Raw genomic sequence first — 19354 nt, 5'->3', positions numbered from 1 at the left:
GATGAGGATGAGGATGAGGTTATGGTTGATAATGCTTCTGTTTTTCCGCAGGTAGAGAAGAGGGTTTAGCCTATGCATTATGCTGAAATTGATGAGCCTGTTTTGATACCGCGTAGTCACTTTTCGCGGAGCCATTGGGCTAGGGCAACTACAGAGACGATGGTAAAGGTTGGCGAAAAACAGGTGCCTTACGTTGCATTGGTTGATCATGGTTCAGAGATTAATCTCATAGTTCGTGGAGTTTATGAGAGTAACAGATGGCCTATGGATGTAGAGCATGGGTGGCGTATGAGAGCTGCCAATAACACTGCAGGTGATTTGTATGCTGCCTGTCCTAGTGTCAGGGTATCTATTGGTGATGTAGAGGAGGATTTTCATTTCTTTGTGCAGGATTCATGCTCTTATCCCATAATTCTTGGTCAGCCATTCATTACAGAGATGCGCATGGAAGCAAAGGTCATGGATGATGGATCTGCTTATGCACGGATTCGCAGTAAAGATGGTATGAGAGCAGTTCAGTTTATGACTGTATGTATGAACCATGTTAGAAACAGGGATACTCTTAGAGATGCACCCTTACCCACTGCGAGGGATTCGGGTTTTCATTAGGTACCGCCATTTCGCGAGACGACGGTGGTACAGAGGAGAGGAGATTGGAGTTCTCGCCTCTTGGCAGCAGTGTTTTCTCCTCCGGTTATGTTGGGATTTCAGCAAACAGTTCGATGAGTTATCAGAAGACCTCTAGGTTGTCTAGAGCTACCAGGCAGTATATATGCAGGAAGGAGAAAAGTTTGAAAAATGCAAGAATTTTGGAGGATGATGAGCACATAGATGGTATGTATGACAGTGTGATTTGTGCAGATACGATGGCAGAGATGGGAGATATGCTGAAAACTGATATGCTGAATTGTCATGGTAATGTATTAGTGCAATCCCTGGACATGTTTCATGAAATTGCAGATTTTGTGTCACAGATTGAGTCAGAGGCTGAGGAAACTCAGCAAAGAGTGTTGAGTGCTGAAGAAATTCAGCAAACAGAGCTTCCAGCTGGTTATGATCAGCTTTCAAAGAGACAGAGGGCTGAAAATTTTCAGCCAACAGAGTTTACTGCTGAAATATTTCAGCATTCAGAGTTTGGGGCTGTTTCTATGCAATCCATAGAGCAGAGGGCTGAGAATATTCAGCCATTGGAGTGCAGAATTGTTGATTTATAGCAAGGTTTATGTAATGCAGAAGTGCATAATGAAGCCAGGGTTGACACGAAATACAAAACTGTGGATAAGAGGGTGAAGCCGGTTGCTGTACCGCTTCCACCTGACAGTGATCAGCAAATAGAGAGGGCTACTAAACAGCAAATTTTGAGGAATCCGGAGCATATTGGTCATAAATTTTCAGCAGAGACACTTGCTGAATTGAAAATTGGAAATGGTGATTTCTTGTTACCCATGGAGAAGCAATGCTTTCAGGAGATGCTTGAGCGTCATGGAAGGGGATTTGCTTTTTTGCCACATGAGATTGGATGTGTGAATCCTGATATTGTTGCTCCTATGGTCATTTTTACTATTCCCCATATCCCATGGAATCTCCGATCTATTCCAGTGCCTAAAGCACATTTGCCAAAGCTGATTGATTTATTGAATGAGAAAATCAGGATGGGAATCCTTGAGCCTTCATCTGCACCATACTCAAACAGGTGGTTTACAGTTCCAAAGAAGAATGGTACTCTTCGATTTATTCAGGACATGCAGCCAGTGAACAGAGTTACTATCAGGAATGTTGGTATAGGTCCAGTTGTGGATGAGTTTGCCAAGGCATTTGCTAGACGTGCCATCTATTCTTTGGGTGATTTGTATTCAGGATATGATCAGTTTCAGCTGGCTTTGGAAAGCAGGGACATAACCACCATGAGAACTCCTATTGGGCTTGTCAGGATGTGTACCTTGCCTCAAGGTGCCACTAATTCTGTTGCGCATATGATGAATGCCATGCATAAGGTCCTTCGTGATTACATACCTCAGCTTACTATGCCTTTCTTGGATGATGTGCCCATTAAAGGGTGTGCAGAAGAAGAGAAGAATGAGAGCCTAAATGAGCAGGGATGCAGATACTTTGTGGCAGATCATATTTCAGCATGTGAGAAGATTTTGGCAAGGCTAGAAGAAGTGAACTTGACACTTTCAAGGCAAAAATCTGTTTTTGGAGTGAATGAGGTTGTCATTGTTGGGCATATGTGTGGATATTATGGCAGGAAACCCTCACCTGATAAGGTGAATGATATAGGCAAGATTGCAGAGTATTGTTCTACTACTTCAGAGGTATGGAGATTCTGTAACGTGTCCACTAGAACCATTCAGGACACGTTTTAGCAGTCCATCGGAAAGGATGTCTAGAAAACTCCGCCCGGCACTCCCATGGAATGTTACGGGTTTTGCAATCTAGGTCTTCACGAGTCTGCCACGTAGCGGAAGTATCCTGGCCGTTCCCACTTAGGATCGACCTGAATTTGGGTTTCCCTGTTTGGTCATTAGCTAGCGACAACTAGCGTCAGACCCGAGCGAACTACATTACGCAGAAACGCCAGGTCCGAAGCGGATTCGCGCTGCACTTGGTTCAAGGAGAATGGGAAACGAGAATGATGCAAGGCTCGACCTCTCTGCCATAAGGCATAGTCCCATTCCGTTCCCCTAAAACAGCGTAAATTGGGTAGGATGTAAGTCTAGGTCATCGTCCTCGTTATTCGTTTCGGTGATGTTGATCATCCTTCTGTTCGTCGAAGACTTTGAGAAAAGTTCCCGGCTAACCGGGACCACCCATCCATAGGACGGACCCATGGTCCATCCTCCGCACTTTCCTCGGTTTGTTTTAGTTATGTAATTACCTACCACATTAGTTGGACATATACAAACAGCTTCCTTGATTAACCCTGTTAAGCACTGGTTCCTTCACGTAATCTTATCACAGGACATAAAGAAAACAATGTCAAACAACTTCTTTATTATCATTTTATCCTTTTATCTTTGAAATACAAGGAGTTTCCGCCCGTAGGCGTATTCATAATCCGCCCGAAGGCTATCCAGTAATCCTTCAGTGATTACTTAATCCAAGTTTCCGCCCGTAGACTAGTATGCGGGCCTCGAGATCCAATCTCGAGTCATGTTAGTCTCTTGTGCAGGACCCGGAAGGCGAGGGATTTACAGCCAGAGCCCCCCCTGGCACCCAAGCGTCCTCCTGCTCCAAGCAGAACTCAACGGAGAGACCTCTCACGGCGGGTTCGGTCCACGTTCCCGGCGCGGTTAACAACCCCCTTGGTTAGGGTCAGGCAGGCAGTCGGGGGTAACTGAAGCTGCCACTCCCTTCAGGTCAGGCCTTCAACCTGAAGTATTTAGATATATTCTCATCCTTTAGTTCATTGAGCAAACAATGCAAACAGTCCTTTCTAAACTGTTACAAGCACAATCAATTTCAATGGTCGTTTAGCTGGCAAACTGTTAAGGAGTGACTCCTTTCCTCCGAATGCAACCCGCATTCGATCCGGAATCAATTGCAACTTAGCAAGATTCCTATCATTCTTGGGTTAGGGTCATACCCTACCAATACTTTAGGTTTTGTTGTGGCAGGATCCAGCGACCATGTCGCTTTAGTCTATTGTCTGGTCATTTGCTTCAAGGCAAACACCTAACCTTTCTTTCTCCTTGGCAGTTATCCCCCAAGAAAAGTCCGTAACAGGATGATTACCCATCCTCTTGTAAGTTAAATTCTTTCAATAACTTGCCAACCTCATTTCGAGAGATGATAAACTCTCTGGTGGGCAAATCTCAAGTCTATACAAAGTTGCAGCTTTTTGCACATGTGTTGCATCTATTCCACGGGGTCATTCCACCCATTGAATGGCGTTTTCCGGGTCACGGAATTTACCTCCAGATGAGTAGCAGGGTTTAGGGTATCTTCTTACCCAATCCATTCCTAGTTATATTGGCCCATGGCCCTAGGAATTTCCAACTCAGTCGGAGTTTCATCATCTGTACGAGTGATCCTTAGGATGAAACCTTAGATCATTTTATGCATGAGCATCCAATTGACTCAACATTTTGCGAATGTGTGTAAGATCTTTGGGTTTGCGGTTTTGACTTGGCAACAAGTGTAAAACTAGGTCGAATTCTTATCGCACTAAACCCTAGTTAGCACTTGGGATACTTATCATATCGACTGAACCATGCCCAAATGAATCCCTTGTGGTTTATGTGATTTAAACGACACAATATACTTGTCTTGCGACAAGGATGAACCTTTCCCAAAGGTAATAAACTAGATCAATAGATACAACTACACCAATACGTGTAAACATGCGATTCACTGCTTCTACGTATCACATGGTTCACAATAACCCTTATCCTTCCTTGGTAAGGTGAAGATGCTTGATAATCTGTACACTAACTTTCCTAGGTCCTACTAGGATTTACATCAATTAATCATGCTTACAACCTTGTAATCTACTTCTGAATCTTGTGCTTTGGCGAACCATGCAACCTTTCCTAAATGCGGTTTCTAATGAATGACGTTATCGCATGATGACTATGCAATATGCAACATTCTCCTAGCTACGAAGTAGTTAATGAAACTCATCCAAAGCTAGTGTTAACTTATTCCAACTTACATGCTATTTACAAGTTCATAAGATTATCTTCGTTCTCTATTATTCATTTTGGGATAATACCTTATGGTGTTAACCTTGCCTCATGAAGTTATTATGAGAAGCATGTTGCCTAATGTGCGGCACCTGCTTATTCCTACCATGTCTAGGACGAAAGAGAATGCATTTATAAATTCCATTTCTTTGCCTAAGTTTAGACTCATTACCTTGATAAGGTACCAATCTATATGCAACTAGCCTTCTACTCGCTCAAATTCATGACAATTCCAATCTTACCTAACGTTCAAGAGATGTCCTATCACATGTATTTCTTTCCAATTTCCTTATGCATTAAATTTAAGCGTAAAATGCAATTCCTTTTTATGGGCTAAGCGTGCCTTATCATTTCCTTATGCGGAATTAACTTGAAAGAACCTGGACTTGAGGAGTCGGGGAGATGTCCACTTGCACGTTCGGAGATGAGCCTCCCGCGGTCACATCTTGGGATCTTTTTGGGGCCATCAAAGACGTAAATTCGACTTCCGATTCGCCTTAGTGGACTATGGAGTGACGGCCCTCGGAATGTGGCTTTCCGACCTTTGCCTTTATCCCTGTATGCGGAAGGGTTCCCCTTCGGGATGGTGCTTGCGACGAAGGCTTTAGGAGTCTTTCAAGAACTCGAACCGGCATGGAATTTAACCTCGGACATCTTGCGGCATAAAATCTTCTTGCGGAAGTCTTTCGATGGATCTTGCGGGGTCTTTATGGCTTCACCGTCCCCTCTTTAAAAATCCCGGGAAGGGTATTAGTGGATTTTTGGGAGTTGTGGTGGGAAGGACCTTTGGGAAGGGCCTTTGGGAAGAGGGGGTGGGAAGGGCCTTTAAGGAGGCCCCTCTTAGAAGCTTCCAAAGAAGCTTCTAAGAAGCTTCTGAGCTTCACAGAAGCTCGTGGGGTCGTGATCAGCGTGACGGGCGCATGGTGGTCGTCTGGCGGCTGTGGCGGCAGCGTTGGCGGCTCACGGCGTGGCTGGCGGCAGCAACGGCAGTCTGGGCGGCAGCTTGTCGCTCACGGCGACCTCCCCGTCACGTCCGACAACATGGCGACCTCCTCAGCTCCTCCATCACAGCCTCTCTCCTCTCTCCTCTAGCACAGGCCTCCCTTCTCTCTAGCACGGCTTCCCTCCTCCCTAGCACACCCCCTTGATGGGGGTGTTTATATAGGAATGGGGGGGGTGGGGAAGAGGGTCTCCACCCACGTGGAGAGCTTCCTCATGCAATCTTCACTTGGCCATCCCCCCCTCCACACTCCCTCTCCTCCAGCCATGCATCGGCTGGGGGAAGGGATAATAGTAAAAAAAATTTGCCTTAATTTAATTAAAATTGTCCCTCCCAAGAGGGTGTTTTCGTGCGGCTTGCGGTTTTGATCTCCCGGTCTTGATTTACCAAAGCAGAGGACCCCATTTCACGCATGCGGGTCACACATTACACTGTCAATAATTTCAATGCAAGAGATACCCTTTGCACAGGGTTTACACGGTGTGCGGAAGGTTAATATTTACGGTATGGATACGCGGAAATATTACATTCTCTCCCCCTTAGAAGAATCGAGATGTCCTCATCTCGAGATAAACTGGGAATATTGAAGATTGAGAGAGCTTTCATCCATCCAGGTAGCATCCTTTTCGGGATAATCTTTCCACTGGACGAGCCATTCTCTCAAGGTTCTAGATCTCAACTGTCTCTCCCTGACATCTAAAATCTTTTCCGGCCTTAGTTCAAGGATTCCTTGGCTAGGCATTACAATTTGTTGGTCATCAAGTACATAACTAGGATTAGGTACATACTTCATTCTTCAATAGACTGTTATGGAATACATTTATGAACCTTTAGGTTTTCAGGGAGTTGTAGTCTATAAACATTAGGTCTTAAACACTTGAGGATCTTGTATGGTCCACAATACCTTGGACTTAGCTTCCTGCAATCTCCTATGAATGAAGACCATGTCTCCTTCCTCAAATATTCTATCTTGACACTTCAAATCCGTATATGCCTTCTGTCTATCCTTCGCAGCTTTGATGTCCCGAGAAAGTGAAATCATGAGCTTCGCACAATATCTTCTATTTAAATAACTGGCTTGCTCATATACATACTCTCGTCCTATAGTAGACGTGTCCATTATTGACAGAGAATTCACGATACTTAGCCTCTAGCTTTTGTTCCTGGTCCTTGATAGGGACTTCCCTTAGCATCCTTTGATAGGCTAGATCATGGCATCCTTCCTCTCTAGCTAGCTCAAGTATTAGATCGTTTGGCATGGACACCTCTGTAGCTAGAGATCTAGCTATTGATAGATTTTGCAAGATTAATGAATTAAGGAATGCCTTGCGATTGAATGCATCAACAACTACATTCTCCTTTCCAGGTCGGTACTTGATCTTAAAATCATATTCCTCCAATACTTTAATCCATTGACGTTGCCTCATGTTGAGCTCGTTCTGGGTAAAAATCCATTTGAGGCTCTTATGATCGGTTACTAGAGTAAACTTATTTCCCAACAGATAGTGTCTCCAAAGCTTTAGAGCATGGATGACAGCTAATAACTCCAGATCATGAGTGGCATAATTCCTTTCGTGACTCTTCAATTTCCTTGAAGAATACGCTACTGGATGACCTTCCTGCATAAGAACACACCCAAGGCAAGAATGCTAGCATCAGTTACTACCTCGAACTCCTTATTGAGATCAGGAAGTCTCAGAATAGGTGCTGATACCAAACATTGCTTCAATTGGTCGAAACTATTTTGCTCGGGAGTTGACCATGTAATAGAAGTCTGCTTCTTTAGTAAGTCGGTAAGAGGTGCTGCAATCAAAGCATAGTTTTTGATAAAGATCCTATACCATCCTGTCAAGCCCAGAAAACTACGTATCTCTTTGACAGATACTGGTATTGGCCATTCAAGCATATCTCTGACTTTGGCAGGATCTACTGATATTCCTTCTAATGATACTATGAATCTTAGATATTCAATATGACGTTTGAAGAATGCACACTTCTTCATTTTTGCATACAGCTTATGAGACCTCATTGTCTCCAACACAATCCGTAGTTGGGGTTCATGATCTTCTTCCTGTTTAGAATAGACTAAAATGTCGTCAAAGAAGACAAGCACATAATCATCAAAATATGGTCTAAAATTATCCTGCATTAATCTAGTGAAAGTGGCAGGTGCATTTGTAAGGCCAAATGACATAACCAAGAATTCAAAGTGCCCATATCTTATATTGAAGGCTGTTTTTGGAATATCCTCATCCTTGATCCTGATTTGATAGTAGCCTGATCTGAGATCAATTTTGGAAAAGATCTTTGCACCTTGAAGGCGATCAAGAAGCTCATCTATTCTAGGAATAGGGTACTTGTTCTTGACTGTTGATTGATTCAACCCACGGTAATCAATACATAGTCGAAGTGTCCCATCTTTCTTTTTCTGGAATAGGACTGGAGCTCTCCATGGTGAATTGCTAGGCCCGCTGTAGCCTTGGTTTAACAGCTGCTTGAGTTGTTCCTTCAACTCAATTGCTTCCGATATAGACATTCTATAGGTTCTCTTCACAATTGGCACAACTCCTATTGCTGGCTTGATCTCATGATCTACTTCTCTTTGAAGTGGGCGTTTTGTTAACCCTTCAGAAACTACATCCCCGTATTCCTTTAGCCAAGTGACCAAATCACTTCAATCGTTAATTAAAAAGTTTTATTCCATTCATATCAACATAGCCCTTCCAAGGTATAATTATTTCTTGGGCCGATGGAACAAGTTAATACATTAATTCGAGGAGAATAAGATGTTGTTGCGTTCAGCTACAGGAACTGAGTAGTAGTACGGATTGGGGTCATTGACTTTCAGGAATCGATAGTTCATTGGAAGATTAGGGTATCTTTTCCTTTGATATCTATTCTTCTCACGACGTCCCAAAACCTTGATTCGGTCGGCAGGGATTCTTTGAATCACTTCCCCGTACACATACTTATTCTGGTTAACCCTTCGACCTCCAACCTGTAGGGTCGCGTTTGCATGAGCCTCAATAAAGACGAACAGCTTTACGATCTTCAAATCCTCCATCCACTTGATTCTCTTCAAGTTAATTTGAAGGTACGCAGGTTGATAGGCAGTTATGTAATAGATCCCTGAAACACCCATCCATCTCCATTCCACGTACACAGGTGATGGATTGTAAATGCGGTCTAGGATGTTCATCATCTCAACCCTTTGTCGATAATTTGTGGAATGCATCGCGGTCATAAACATGACTCGGAATACTAAGAACCTGTTCCATGCTTCATAATTCTGCAAGACAGTATTCAAAGTAAGGAAATGTTTGGGACACAACATTCGCTTTACTTCTTCTTATTAAAATTTCCTAAAAACAAATCCTTTGTTGGTTGGCTCTGATACCAACTGTAACGTGTCCACTAGAACCATTCAGGACACGTTTTAGCAGTCCATCGGAAAGGATGTCTAGAAAACTCCGCCCGGCACTCCCATGGAATGTTACGGGTTTTGCAATCTAGGTCTTCCCGAGTCTGCCACGTAGCGGAAGTATCCTGGCCGTTCCCACTTAGGATCGACCTGAATTTGGGTTTCCCTGTTTGGTCATTAGCTAGCGACAACTAGCGTCAGACCCGAGCGAACTACATTACGCAGAAACGCCAGGTCCGAAGCGGATTCGCGCTGCACTTGGTTCAAGGAGAATGGGAAATGAGAGGGATGCAAGGCTCGACCTCTCTGCCATAAGGCATAGTCCCATTCCGTTCCCCTAAAACAGCGTAAATTGGGTAGGATGTAAGTCTAGGTCATCGTCCTCGTTATTCGTTTCGGTGATGTTGATCATCCTTCTGTTCGTCGAAGACTTTGAGAAAAGTTCCCGGCTAACCGGGACCACCCATCCATAGGACGGACCCATGGTCCATAATCCGCACTTTCCTCGGTTTGTTTTAGTTATGTAATTACCTACCACATTAGTTGGACATATACAAACAGCTTCCTTGATTAACCCTGTTAAGCACTAGTTCCTTCACGTAATCTTATCACAGGACATAAAGAAAACAATGTCAAACAACTTCTTTATTATCATTTTATCCTTTTATCTTTGAAATACAAGGAGTTTCCGCCCGTAGGCGTATTCATAATCCGCCCGAAGGCTATCCAGTAATCCTTCAGTGATTACTTAATCCAAGTTTCCGCCCATAGACTAGTATGCGGGCCTCGAGATCCAATCCCGAGTCACGTTAGTCTCTTGTGCAGGACCCGGAAGGCGAGGGATTTACAGCCAGAGCCCCCCCTGGCACCCAAGCGTCCTCCTGCTCCAAGCAGAACTCAACGGAGAGACCTCTCACGGCGGGTTCGGTCCACGTTCCCGGCGCGGTTAACAACCCCCTTGGTTAGGGTCAGGCAGGCAGTCGGGGGTAACTGAAGCTGCCACTCCCTTCAGGTCAGGCCTTCAACCTGAAGTATTTAGATATATTCTCATCCTTTAGTTCATTGAGCAAACAATGCAAACAGTCCTTTCTAAACTGTTACAAGCACAATCAATTTCAATGGTCGTTTAGCTGGCAAACTATTAAGGAGTGACTCCTTTCCTCTGAATGCAACCCGCATTCGATCCGGAATCAATTGCAACTTAGCAAGATTCCTATCATTCTTGGGTTAGGGTCATACCCTACCAATACTTTAGGTTTTGTTGTGGCAGGATCCAGCGACCATGTCGCTTTAGTCTATTGTCTGGTCATTTGCTTCAAGGCAAACACCTAACCTTTCTTTCTCCTTGGCAGTTATCCCCCAAGGAAAGTCCGTAACAGGATGATTACCCATCCTCTTGTAAGTTAAATTCTTTCAATAACTTGCCAACCTCATTTCGAGAGATGATAAACTCTCTGGTGGGCAAATCTCAAGTCTATACAAAGTTGCAGCTTTTTGCACATGTGTTGCATCTATTCCACGGGGTCATTCCACCCATTGAATGGCGTTTTCCGGGTCACGAAATTTACCTCCAGATGAGTAGCAGGGTCTAGGGTATCTTCTTACCCAATCCATTCCTAGTTATATTGGCCCATGGCCCTAGGAATTTCCAACTCAGTCGGAGTTTCATCATCTGTACGAGTGATCCTTAGGATGAAACCTTAGATCATTTTATGCATGAGCATCCAATTGACTCAACATTTTGTGAATGTGTGTAAGATCTTTGGGTTTGCGGTTTTGACTTGGCAACAAGTGTAAAACTAGGTCGAATTCTTATCGCACTAAACCCTAGTTAGCACTTGGGATACTTATCATATCGACTGAACCATGCCCAAATGAATCCCTTGTGGTTTATGTGATTTAAACGACACAATATACTTGTCTTGCGACAAGGATGAACCTTTCCCAAAGGTAATAAACTAGATCAATAGATACAACTACACCAATACGTGTAAACATGCGATTCACTGCTTCTACGTATCACATGGTTCACAATAACCCTTATCCTTCCTTGGTAAGGTGAAGATGCTTGATAATCTGTACACTAACTTTCCTAGGTCCTACTAGGATTTACATCAATTAATCATGCTTACAACCTTGTAATCTACTTCCGAATCTTGTTCTTTGGCAAACCATGCAACCTTTCCTAAATGCGGTTTCTAATGAATGACGTTATCGCATGATGACTATGCAATATGCAACATTCTCCTAGCTACGAAGTAGTTAATGAAACTCATCCAAAGCTAGTGTTAACTTATTCCAACTTACATGCTATTTACAAGTTCATAAGATTATCTTCGTTCTCTATTATTCATTTTGGGATAATACCTTATGGTGTTAACCTTGCCTCATGAAGTTATTATGAGAAGCATGTTGCCTAATGTGCGGCACCCGCTTATTCCTACCATGTCTAGGACGAAAGAGAATGCATTTATAAATTCCATTTCTTTGCCTAAGTTTAGACTCATTACCTTGATAAGGTACCAATCTATATGCAACTAGCCTTCTACTCGCTCAAATTCATGACAATTCCAATCTTACCTAACGTTCAAGAGATGTCCTATCACATGTATTTCTTTCCAATTTCCTTATGCATTAAATTTAAGCGTAAAATGCAATTCCTTTTTATGGGCTAAGCGCGCCTTATCATTTCCTTATGCGGAATTAACTCGAAAAAACCTGGACTTGAGGAGTCGGGGAGATGTCCACTTGCACGTTCGGAGATGAGCCTCCCGCGGTCGCATCTTGGGATCTTTTTGGGGCCATCGAAGACGTAAATTCGACTTCCGATTCGCCTTAGTGGACTATGGAGTGACGGCCCTCGGAATGCGGCTTTCCGACCTTTGCCTTTATCCTTGTATGCGGAAGGGTTCCCCTTCGGGATGGTGCTTGCGACGAAGGCTTTAGGAGTCTTTCAAGAACTCGAACCGGCACGGAATTTAACCTCGGACGGCTTGCGGCATAAAATCTTCTTGCGGAAGTCTTTCGATGGATCTTGCGGGGTCTTTATGGCTTCACCGTCCCCTCTTTAAAAATCCCGGGAAGGGTATTAGTGGATTTTTGGGAGTTGTGGTGGGAAGGACCTTTGGGAAGGGCCTTTGGGAAGAGGGGGTGGGAAGGGCCTTTAAGGAGGCCCCTCTTAGAAGCTTCCAAAGAAGCTTCTAAGAAGCTTCTGAGCTTCACAGAAGCTCGTGGGGTCGTGATCAGCGTGACGAGCGCGTGGTTGTCGCCTGGCGGCTGTGGCGGCAGCGTTGGCGGCTCACGGCGTGGCTGGCGGCAGCAACGGCAGTCTGGGCGGCAGCTTGTCGCTCACGGCGACCTCCCCGTCACGTCCGACAACATGGCGACCTCCTCAGCTCCTCCATCACAGCCTCTCTCCTCTCTCCTCTAGCACAGGCCTCCCTTCTCTCTAGCACGGCTTCCCTCCTCCCTAGCACACCCCCTTGATGGGGGTGTTTATATAGGAATGGGGGGGTGGGGAAGAGGGTCTCCACCCACGTGAAGAGCTTCCTCATGCAATCTTCACTTGGCCATCCCCCCCTCCACACTCCCTCTCCTCCAGCCATGCATCGGCTGGGGGAAGGGATAATAGTAAAAAAAAATTGCCTTAATTTAATTAAAATTGTCCCTCCCAAGAGGGTGTTTTCGTGCGGCTTGCGGTTTTGATCTCCCGGTCTTGATTCACCAAAGCGGAGGACCCCATTTCACGTGCGCGGGTCACACATTACACTGTCAATAATTTCAATGCAAGAGATACCCTTTGCACAGGGTTTACACGGTGTGCGGAAGGTTAATATTTACGGTACGGATACGCGGAAATATTACAGATTCATTGGTGCTTGTGTGTTTTATATGATTTGGATACCTCATTTTGCACACATAGCAGATTGTTTGTATCAGCTGCTTCGAAAGGGGCAGAAATTTTATTGGGATGAGAGCCACACTAGAGCCATGCGGAAATTGAAGAAGTTATTGCAGAATGCTCCTACTCTCAGGAAAGCGGATTATAATTGTGATAGGCCTATTGTATTGACAGTTGACACTAGTCCAATTGGCATAGGTTGGGCTGTGGGTCAAGATGATGCAGATGGAAATAGGTATGCTATTCGGTTTGGGGCGAAAGTCCTAAACGAGAGACAGAGGAGATATCCGCAAATCAAGAGGGAGTTATTGGGGATTGTCACGGCTCTCAAATGTGACAAGGAGTACTTTATTGGAGCTTCAGTTGTGGTAGAGACAGATTGCTTGCCATTGATTGGTATGATCACGAGCTGCTCTACTCCGGATATAGCCATGTTGAGATGGATTGCATACATCAAGTCATTAAATCCGGAATTTAAACACATAGCAGGGAAGGATAATCCAGTGGCAGATATGTTGTCTAGAGCCAGATATGATGATGAGGAGACTCTACTTGCAGAAGAGGATGATGCAGAAATTTCAGCCACTATGGTTGATCATGTTTGTCATGTCTATGATATTGTGGCTTTCACAGAAGAACTCTATGTTGGAGATTGGTTGCAGATTGGTAGGTACCTTAGTACACTAAGCAAAAGAGATGAATGGACAGATGAAGAGTTCAAGAAGATCAAAAGGAAAGCCTATGGTTATTTTCTCAAGGACGGATTTCTTTGGAAGCATCCAAAGAAAAGAGGCGGATTACCTTTGCGGGTTGTCTGCGATAGAGAGACACAGTTACAGGTGATGAGGGAGTTTCATGAGAGTCCTTGGGCTGGTCATAGAGGAGTATGGGCTACTTATGAGAAAATCAAGGAGAAATATTGGTGGAAAGGCATGTACAGAGATGTTTCTCACTTTGTTGAAACTTGCAGAGACTGCCAGATGTATTCAGTAGTGCGTCATAGAGATGAGCTTCATCCGACCTATCCGCTATGCATTCATTATAAGTGGGTAGTTGATTTGGTTACCATGCCTATGGGTCTATGGCAGATGAGATACATTGTTTTGGCTAGAGAGGATCTTACTAATCATGTTGAGGGCAGATCTTTGAGAACGAAGACCACTAGTGCAGTGTGTAAGTTCTTATTGGAGGAAATTTTCTGCAGGTATGGTTGTGTGGGTAAGATCACTGCGGATCGTGGTGAATTGGATGCAGATGAAGCTAGGGAGTTTTTCTCTCAGCTAGGAATCAAATTGGCTCTAACCACAGCATCTAATCCAGAGGGAAATGGAAAGAGTGAAAGAGGGCATCCGTCGATAGTGAAAGCATTAGCCAAAGCATGCAGAGGACGGATTGGAGAATGACCAAGACTTCTACCATTTGCTTTATGGGCTGATCGTACGACTCATAGTGTTACCACAGGATATATGCCTGCAGAGTTGATGTATGGTCAGAAACCTGTTATGCCGATTGAGACTTGTGCTTTGACTTGGTCAGTTTTACCTTGGCAGGAGGATTTGACGAGAGAGGAGCTCTTAGCTCTTCGGATTCGACAGCTGGAGAGGAGACCTGAGGATATTCAGCTAGCTATTGACAGGTTGAAGGTTGTTAGACTAAGGAATAAGGATAGGTTTGACAGCAGGCATCGCTTGCGGCCTAGAGCAATAGAAGAGGGAGATTGGGTATTGGTCTTTGATAGCAGCCTTGAAAATCAGCATACTGCACTTTGGAAGATGGTGAAAAGATGGTTTGGGCCATACATAGTCAGACATGTCTTTGATAATGCAACATATGAGCTGACTGAATTGAATGGGACAGTGCTTAGAGTGCCTATTGCTGAAAAAAGAATCAAGATTTTCAAGAAAAGGGATGATGAGGACTATGCATTGGAAGAATTTTCAAGAGAAGAGCAACGACAAGAAACTCCAATGGAAGAGATAGATAATCTTGTTGATCTACCGGAAATGCATAATGAAGAGATTGATCTGTTTGTGGATCTAGATGATAATGATCATGGGTAGTTGGCCCATCCCGAGGATGCGCAGGATTAGAGGGGGTGGATGTCGTATTGCTGCGCATTCGAGGTGTGTAAACCACCCAAAAGTTGTGTGTGTGATTTGATACTTTGTACGTACTTAGTTGTTATGTTTGCTCTTTCATTTTATGCCGAAGACAGAGAAGAATAAGGTATTTTGGTAGATTGGTGACTCGAGATGCAATCTCATGGACCACTTTGATTGTGACCAAGGGTTCGTTTGAAAGCTTGTGACAACATTGGAGCCGTTGAGCAGGGGAACCTAGTATTTATTCAGGTGACACTGGACAGTGTTGTATCTGATTTGGCCATTGGCAATGCACTGGTTGACATGTATGTGAAATGTGGGAGGATGGAAGATGTACGAAATGTTTTAATCGATTGCCTAAACAAGATAATGTCTCTTGGGGCTCAATTATTGCAGGGTATGCTCAGCGTGGGCAAGGGATACTGGCTCTCAAACTCTTCGAGAAAAATGCAGTAACATGGCATGAAACCAGACGAGTTCATGTTCTCTACAGCTTTGAAAGCATGTGGAACCACAGGCAATGAAGAATGGGGCGGCTGAATATGTGTGAAATATCACTAATTAGTCGGCTATTTTCAGGAAAAAGCTAATTTGAGGACCGCTTTTGGAGAGAAATTGGGAAAGGGAGGCGTAGAAAACGTGGAAGGAGGAGACTAATAAGGGATTTTTCAAAGACTAAAGAGGGGATTTTCAAAAGCTAAAGAGGGAGGGAAAAGCAAGTGTATGGGATGAAAAAAAAGGTGGAGGCTAATTGGGACAGGGGAGTTTACGCTGAATCTGAGAAAGAGGAAGGAACAGAGCATTAGAGAGAAAAAACAGGGAGGATACTCTGTAGCTAACGAGAGAAGACGGAGAATTCCTAGTGAAGCATGGCGCCCTTGCTTCTGAGAGGATAAGAGCTATAGAAACTAGTGGCTGTCCTCATGCAGCTGTTCGAGAAGATATAAGTATAAACCTTGGCCCATTGGAGGATCTATCCAGGACCTTTTCAGCAGATATTTTGCTTTGCGAATCAGGAGGAGACAATCTGGCTGCCAATTTCAGCAGAGAGCTTGCAGACTATATCATATATATCATAGATGTTGCCGGAGAGGATAAGATTCCTCGCAAAGGAGGACCGGGAATTACATAGGCTGATCTTCTGGTGATCAATAAGACTGATCTAGCAGATGCTGTGGGTGCTAATTTGGAAGTGATGGAACAGGGTACTCTCTGCGGCTGATTGGAGAACAGGGAATGATTACGCGGAATGGACTGGGGAAAAATCCGCACTCTCAGCAGCATCCTGTACCTGGAACAAGACTGTATCCCCGTGAAGCTGCTGCACGAAGTCGAAGGCCATATCATCTCCATCGAGCTCAAGAGCGGGAAACTCTATCAGGGATTCCTTATCGAATCTGAGGATAACTGGAATTACTAGCTCGAGAACATCACTTACACTAAAAAAAAATAGCAGAGTCTCGCAATTGAAGTTCTATCGGGGAGCAAAGTGAAGGAGTGAAAAAACGGTGATGTGGTTGCGGTTATTGAGGCCACAGGGGTTCCTTACGAATGCCTGAGAGAGGAAGACAAAACGACGATGATTGAGCTGAAGAAGACGGGCGTTCTGGATGAAGTGGGGAGAGAGTACAAAGACCTCAGTATGTTGCTGAATTATGTATTCAACCTGGAATCTGAGCTTTAGGGGCTTACTACTTATGGAGTGGAAGGATTGGAACTCAGTCGACTGAAAAATTGAAGGCCGTGTTGAAGGTCGACTGCATTCTAGATCCACAGAGAAGAGCGACATAATTGCATCACAGCTGGCTAACATGTTTTGGGTGACGATCTGCATTATCAGACCTACATAATTGCAATAGTCCTGTGATGCAATGCATATAGAGGAGAATGAGGGAGCTATTGTGGAAGGAGTAGAGGATTGGGAAGAGAAGCATCGGGGAAGGAAGCGAATGGGGGGAAGAAGAACAGTGATTTATGTCCTGAACTACATAATCTGAAAATGTCTCCTTGGGCACTCTGAATCAGAAAGACAGGATTGCTTGTACCAACGTCCGGAGGGCTATGAAGGATGTACTTGATAGGGCAGATGTTATAGCTGCCACTTATATTAAAAGCCCGAGATAATGTTTTGACAGACTATTCATTTCATATGTGTGTAATTGATGAAGCAACCGAGGCCACTGAACCTGCAGGGCTAGTTCCAGTTTTGAGGAGTGGAGCAGATTGTTTTGTGCTTGTTGGTGATCCAGCATAGCTTCCATTCAGTGAAATTTATGTTAAACTGTTTGACAGAGACACCTTTACAACAGATGATCCTCTGGGGGCTGCTGTGATTCCATTGAACAAGGTGTTTGTGGAAGGATTTTTTACCGCCAAATCTCTTACAAAGTACTCGGGAAACAGGGAAAACTGCAGGGAGAGGTCCAAGCAGGCTTTAAATTTGATGCCCAAGGTGGGGCTTCAAGACAAATTCAGTGCCTTTGACTACAAAGTTTGGTCTCACAGTTGAAGATGTGCTTTCTCTTTCTGCTATCAAGGCTGCTTATTGTTCCAAAGGATATGTTGAGTCAATGATTTAAAGAGTTCCAAGAGAAGCTTCATAGGGATTCAGATTACATGAAAAATTTGTTGATATGAGTCTTTGTCAAGACGTTTATTGAAGATGCTCCCAATCAGATGTAGCTGATTGTATCTCTCATATTATCTGAAATTGAGCTTTCAAATTGAATCTGATCTCGCTAGATTGATCTTCTATCTTGAAATTTGTCAAGGTCTTCTGAAGACGCGACTTTGCTTTCGAAAACCCTTCGACACCGCCACGCCTATATTTTGTTATGCCTATTGAGACATTGATTATTGATTATTATTTTGTATGCGCCTATGCGCCTGGATATGTTATTTCTATTTGGACATTGAGATTGGGCATGCCAGACTCTATGGGCACCGTCCATTAGCTTTACTTTCCTATTTTTGTAGAAAGCAAAACTCAAAAGCTAAAAGCTTGTCATATTTTTGTAAATTGGGCTATTATTGAGCATGAAGATTGAAATATACATAAAATACATGCTTTGTGAAGCGCTCACACAAGGCATGGGGGGAGATTGAACCCAATTTGTCTCTTGCCTCTTGTCGTTCATGCTTTTACATTGTTTTTTGTGCAAAAAGGTAGAGTTCATTGTTCTTGGGGACCTTCCGGGATTCACCACGTGAGCATTCTGCGTCCGATCTGCGCACCACTGGAGGCCTATTAACAATTCTCCCCTTTTCATACAAGGTTCGAGCCAAAACTTTGGCTATGAGAATTAGGTTATTGTTTTCCAAAGTGGTCTACTAGAGAAAATATGGTTTCATCCATGGGTGCTCTATACAGAATTTGTTATGAACCTCGTGCTTGCTATAGATGAGGCTTTGATTTACCAAATCAACTTTGTCTTGGACAATATGGACCTCGATAAATCTTATGATAGAGTCAACTAGAGATTTATCACTGCTACACTTGATGCCTTTGGATTTAGATCAATTTTCATTAAGATGGTCTCAGCATTGTTCTCAAATGCCTTGGCCTCTATGATGGTTAATGGTTTGTCTTCCCCCCCTTCCCCCTCAAGAGGTCAATACGACAAGGATGCCCATTGGCCCCTCTACTGTTTTTCCCTCATCATCGACCCTTCACTTAAAAGAAATGATAAGGCAATGGCTGATGTTGCTATCTAGGGCCTAACCATGCCTAAAAAATAGCAATTCATGGTGAAATTTTTTGCTAATGACAATGCTAGCATATTGCAAGTTAAGAAATCATGGATCTATTTACTGCCTATATATAAGTAGTTTGCAACTCTATTGGCATCAAAGATTAGTGTTAATAAGACTGAACTAATTCCCCTCTCTTTTGTAGGACATTATTAATGGATAGAAGCATATGGTTTTAGGCTAATAGGTACTAGGTAGATTGTTAGATACTTGGGATATCCCTTAGGTGTTGGGGTCAACATGAAACAACAATTCTAGTGTCATAAAGATAAAGTGGAGGCGAAGGTAGGTAAGTGGAGAGAGAACCATTTGATGTTGACAGGTAGGTTGATGGTGGTCAAGTCAATCCTTACAATGAACACTATATGTATGGGCTCTCCTTCCAACAACATTGTGGAGCAGGTAGAAACAATGTTCAAATAGTGTATATGAAATAGTCACGATGGAAGTGATTTGGCCCAAATCTCTTGGGATACCCTGACAATTGATAAGGAG

The sequence above is a fragment of the Lygodium microphyllum genome, chromosome 3, assembly GCF_053477565.2.
Source record: "Lygodium microphyllum isolate KBCC chromosome 3, Lygodium_microphyllum_v1.1.10, whole genome shotgun sequence".
Taxonomy (NCBI): Eukaryota; Viridiplantae; Streptophyta; class Polypodiopsida; order Schizaeales; family Lygodiaceae; genus Lygodium; species Lygodium microphyllum.
Note: the sequence above shows the minus strand (reverse complement) of the source record.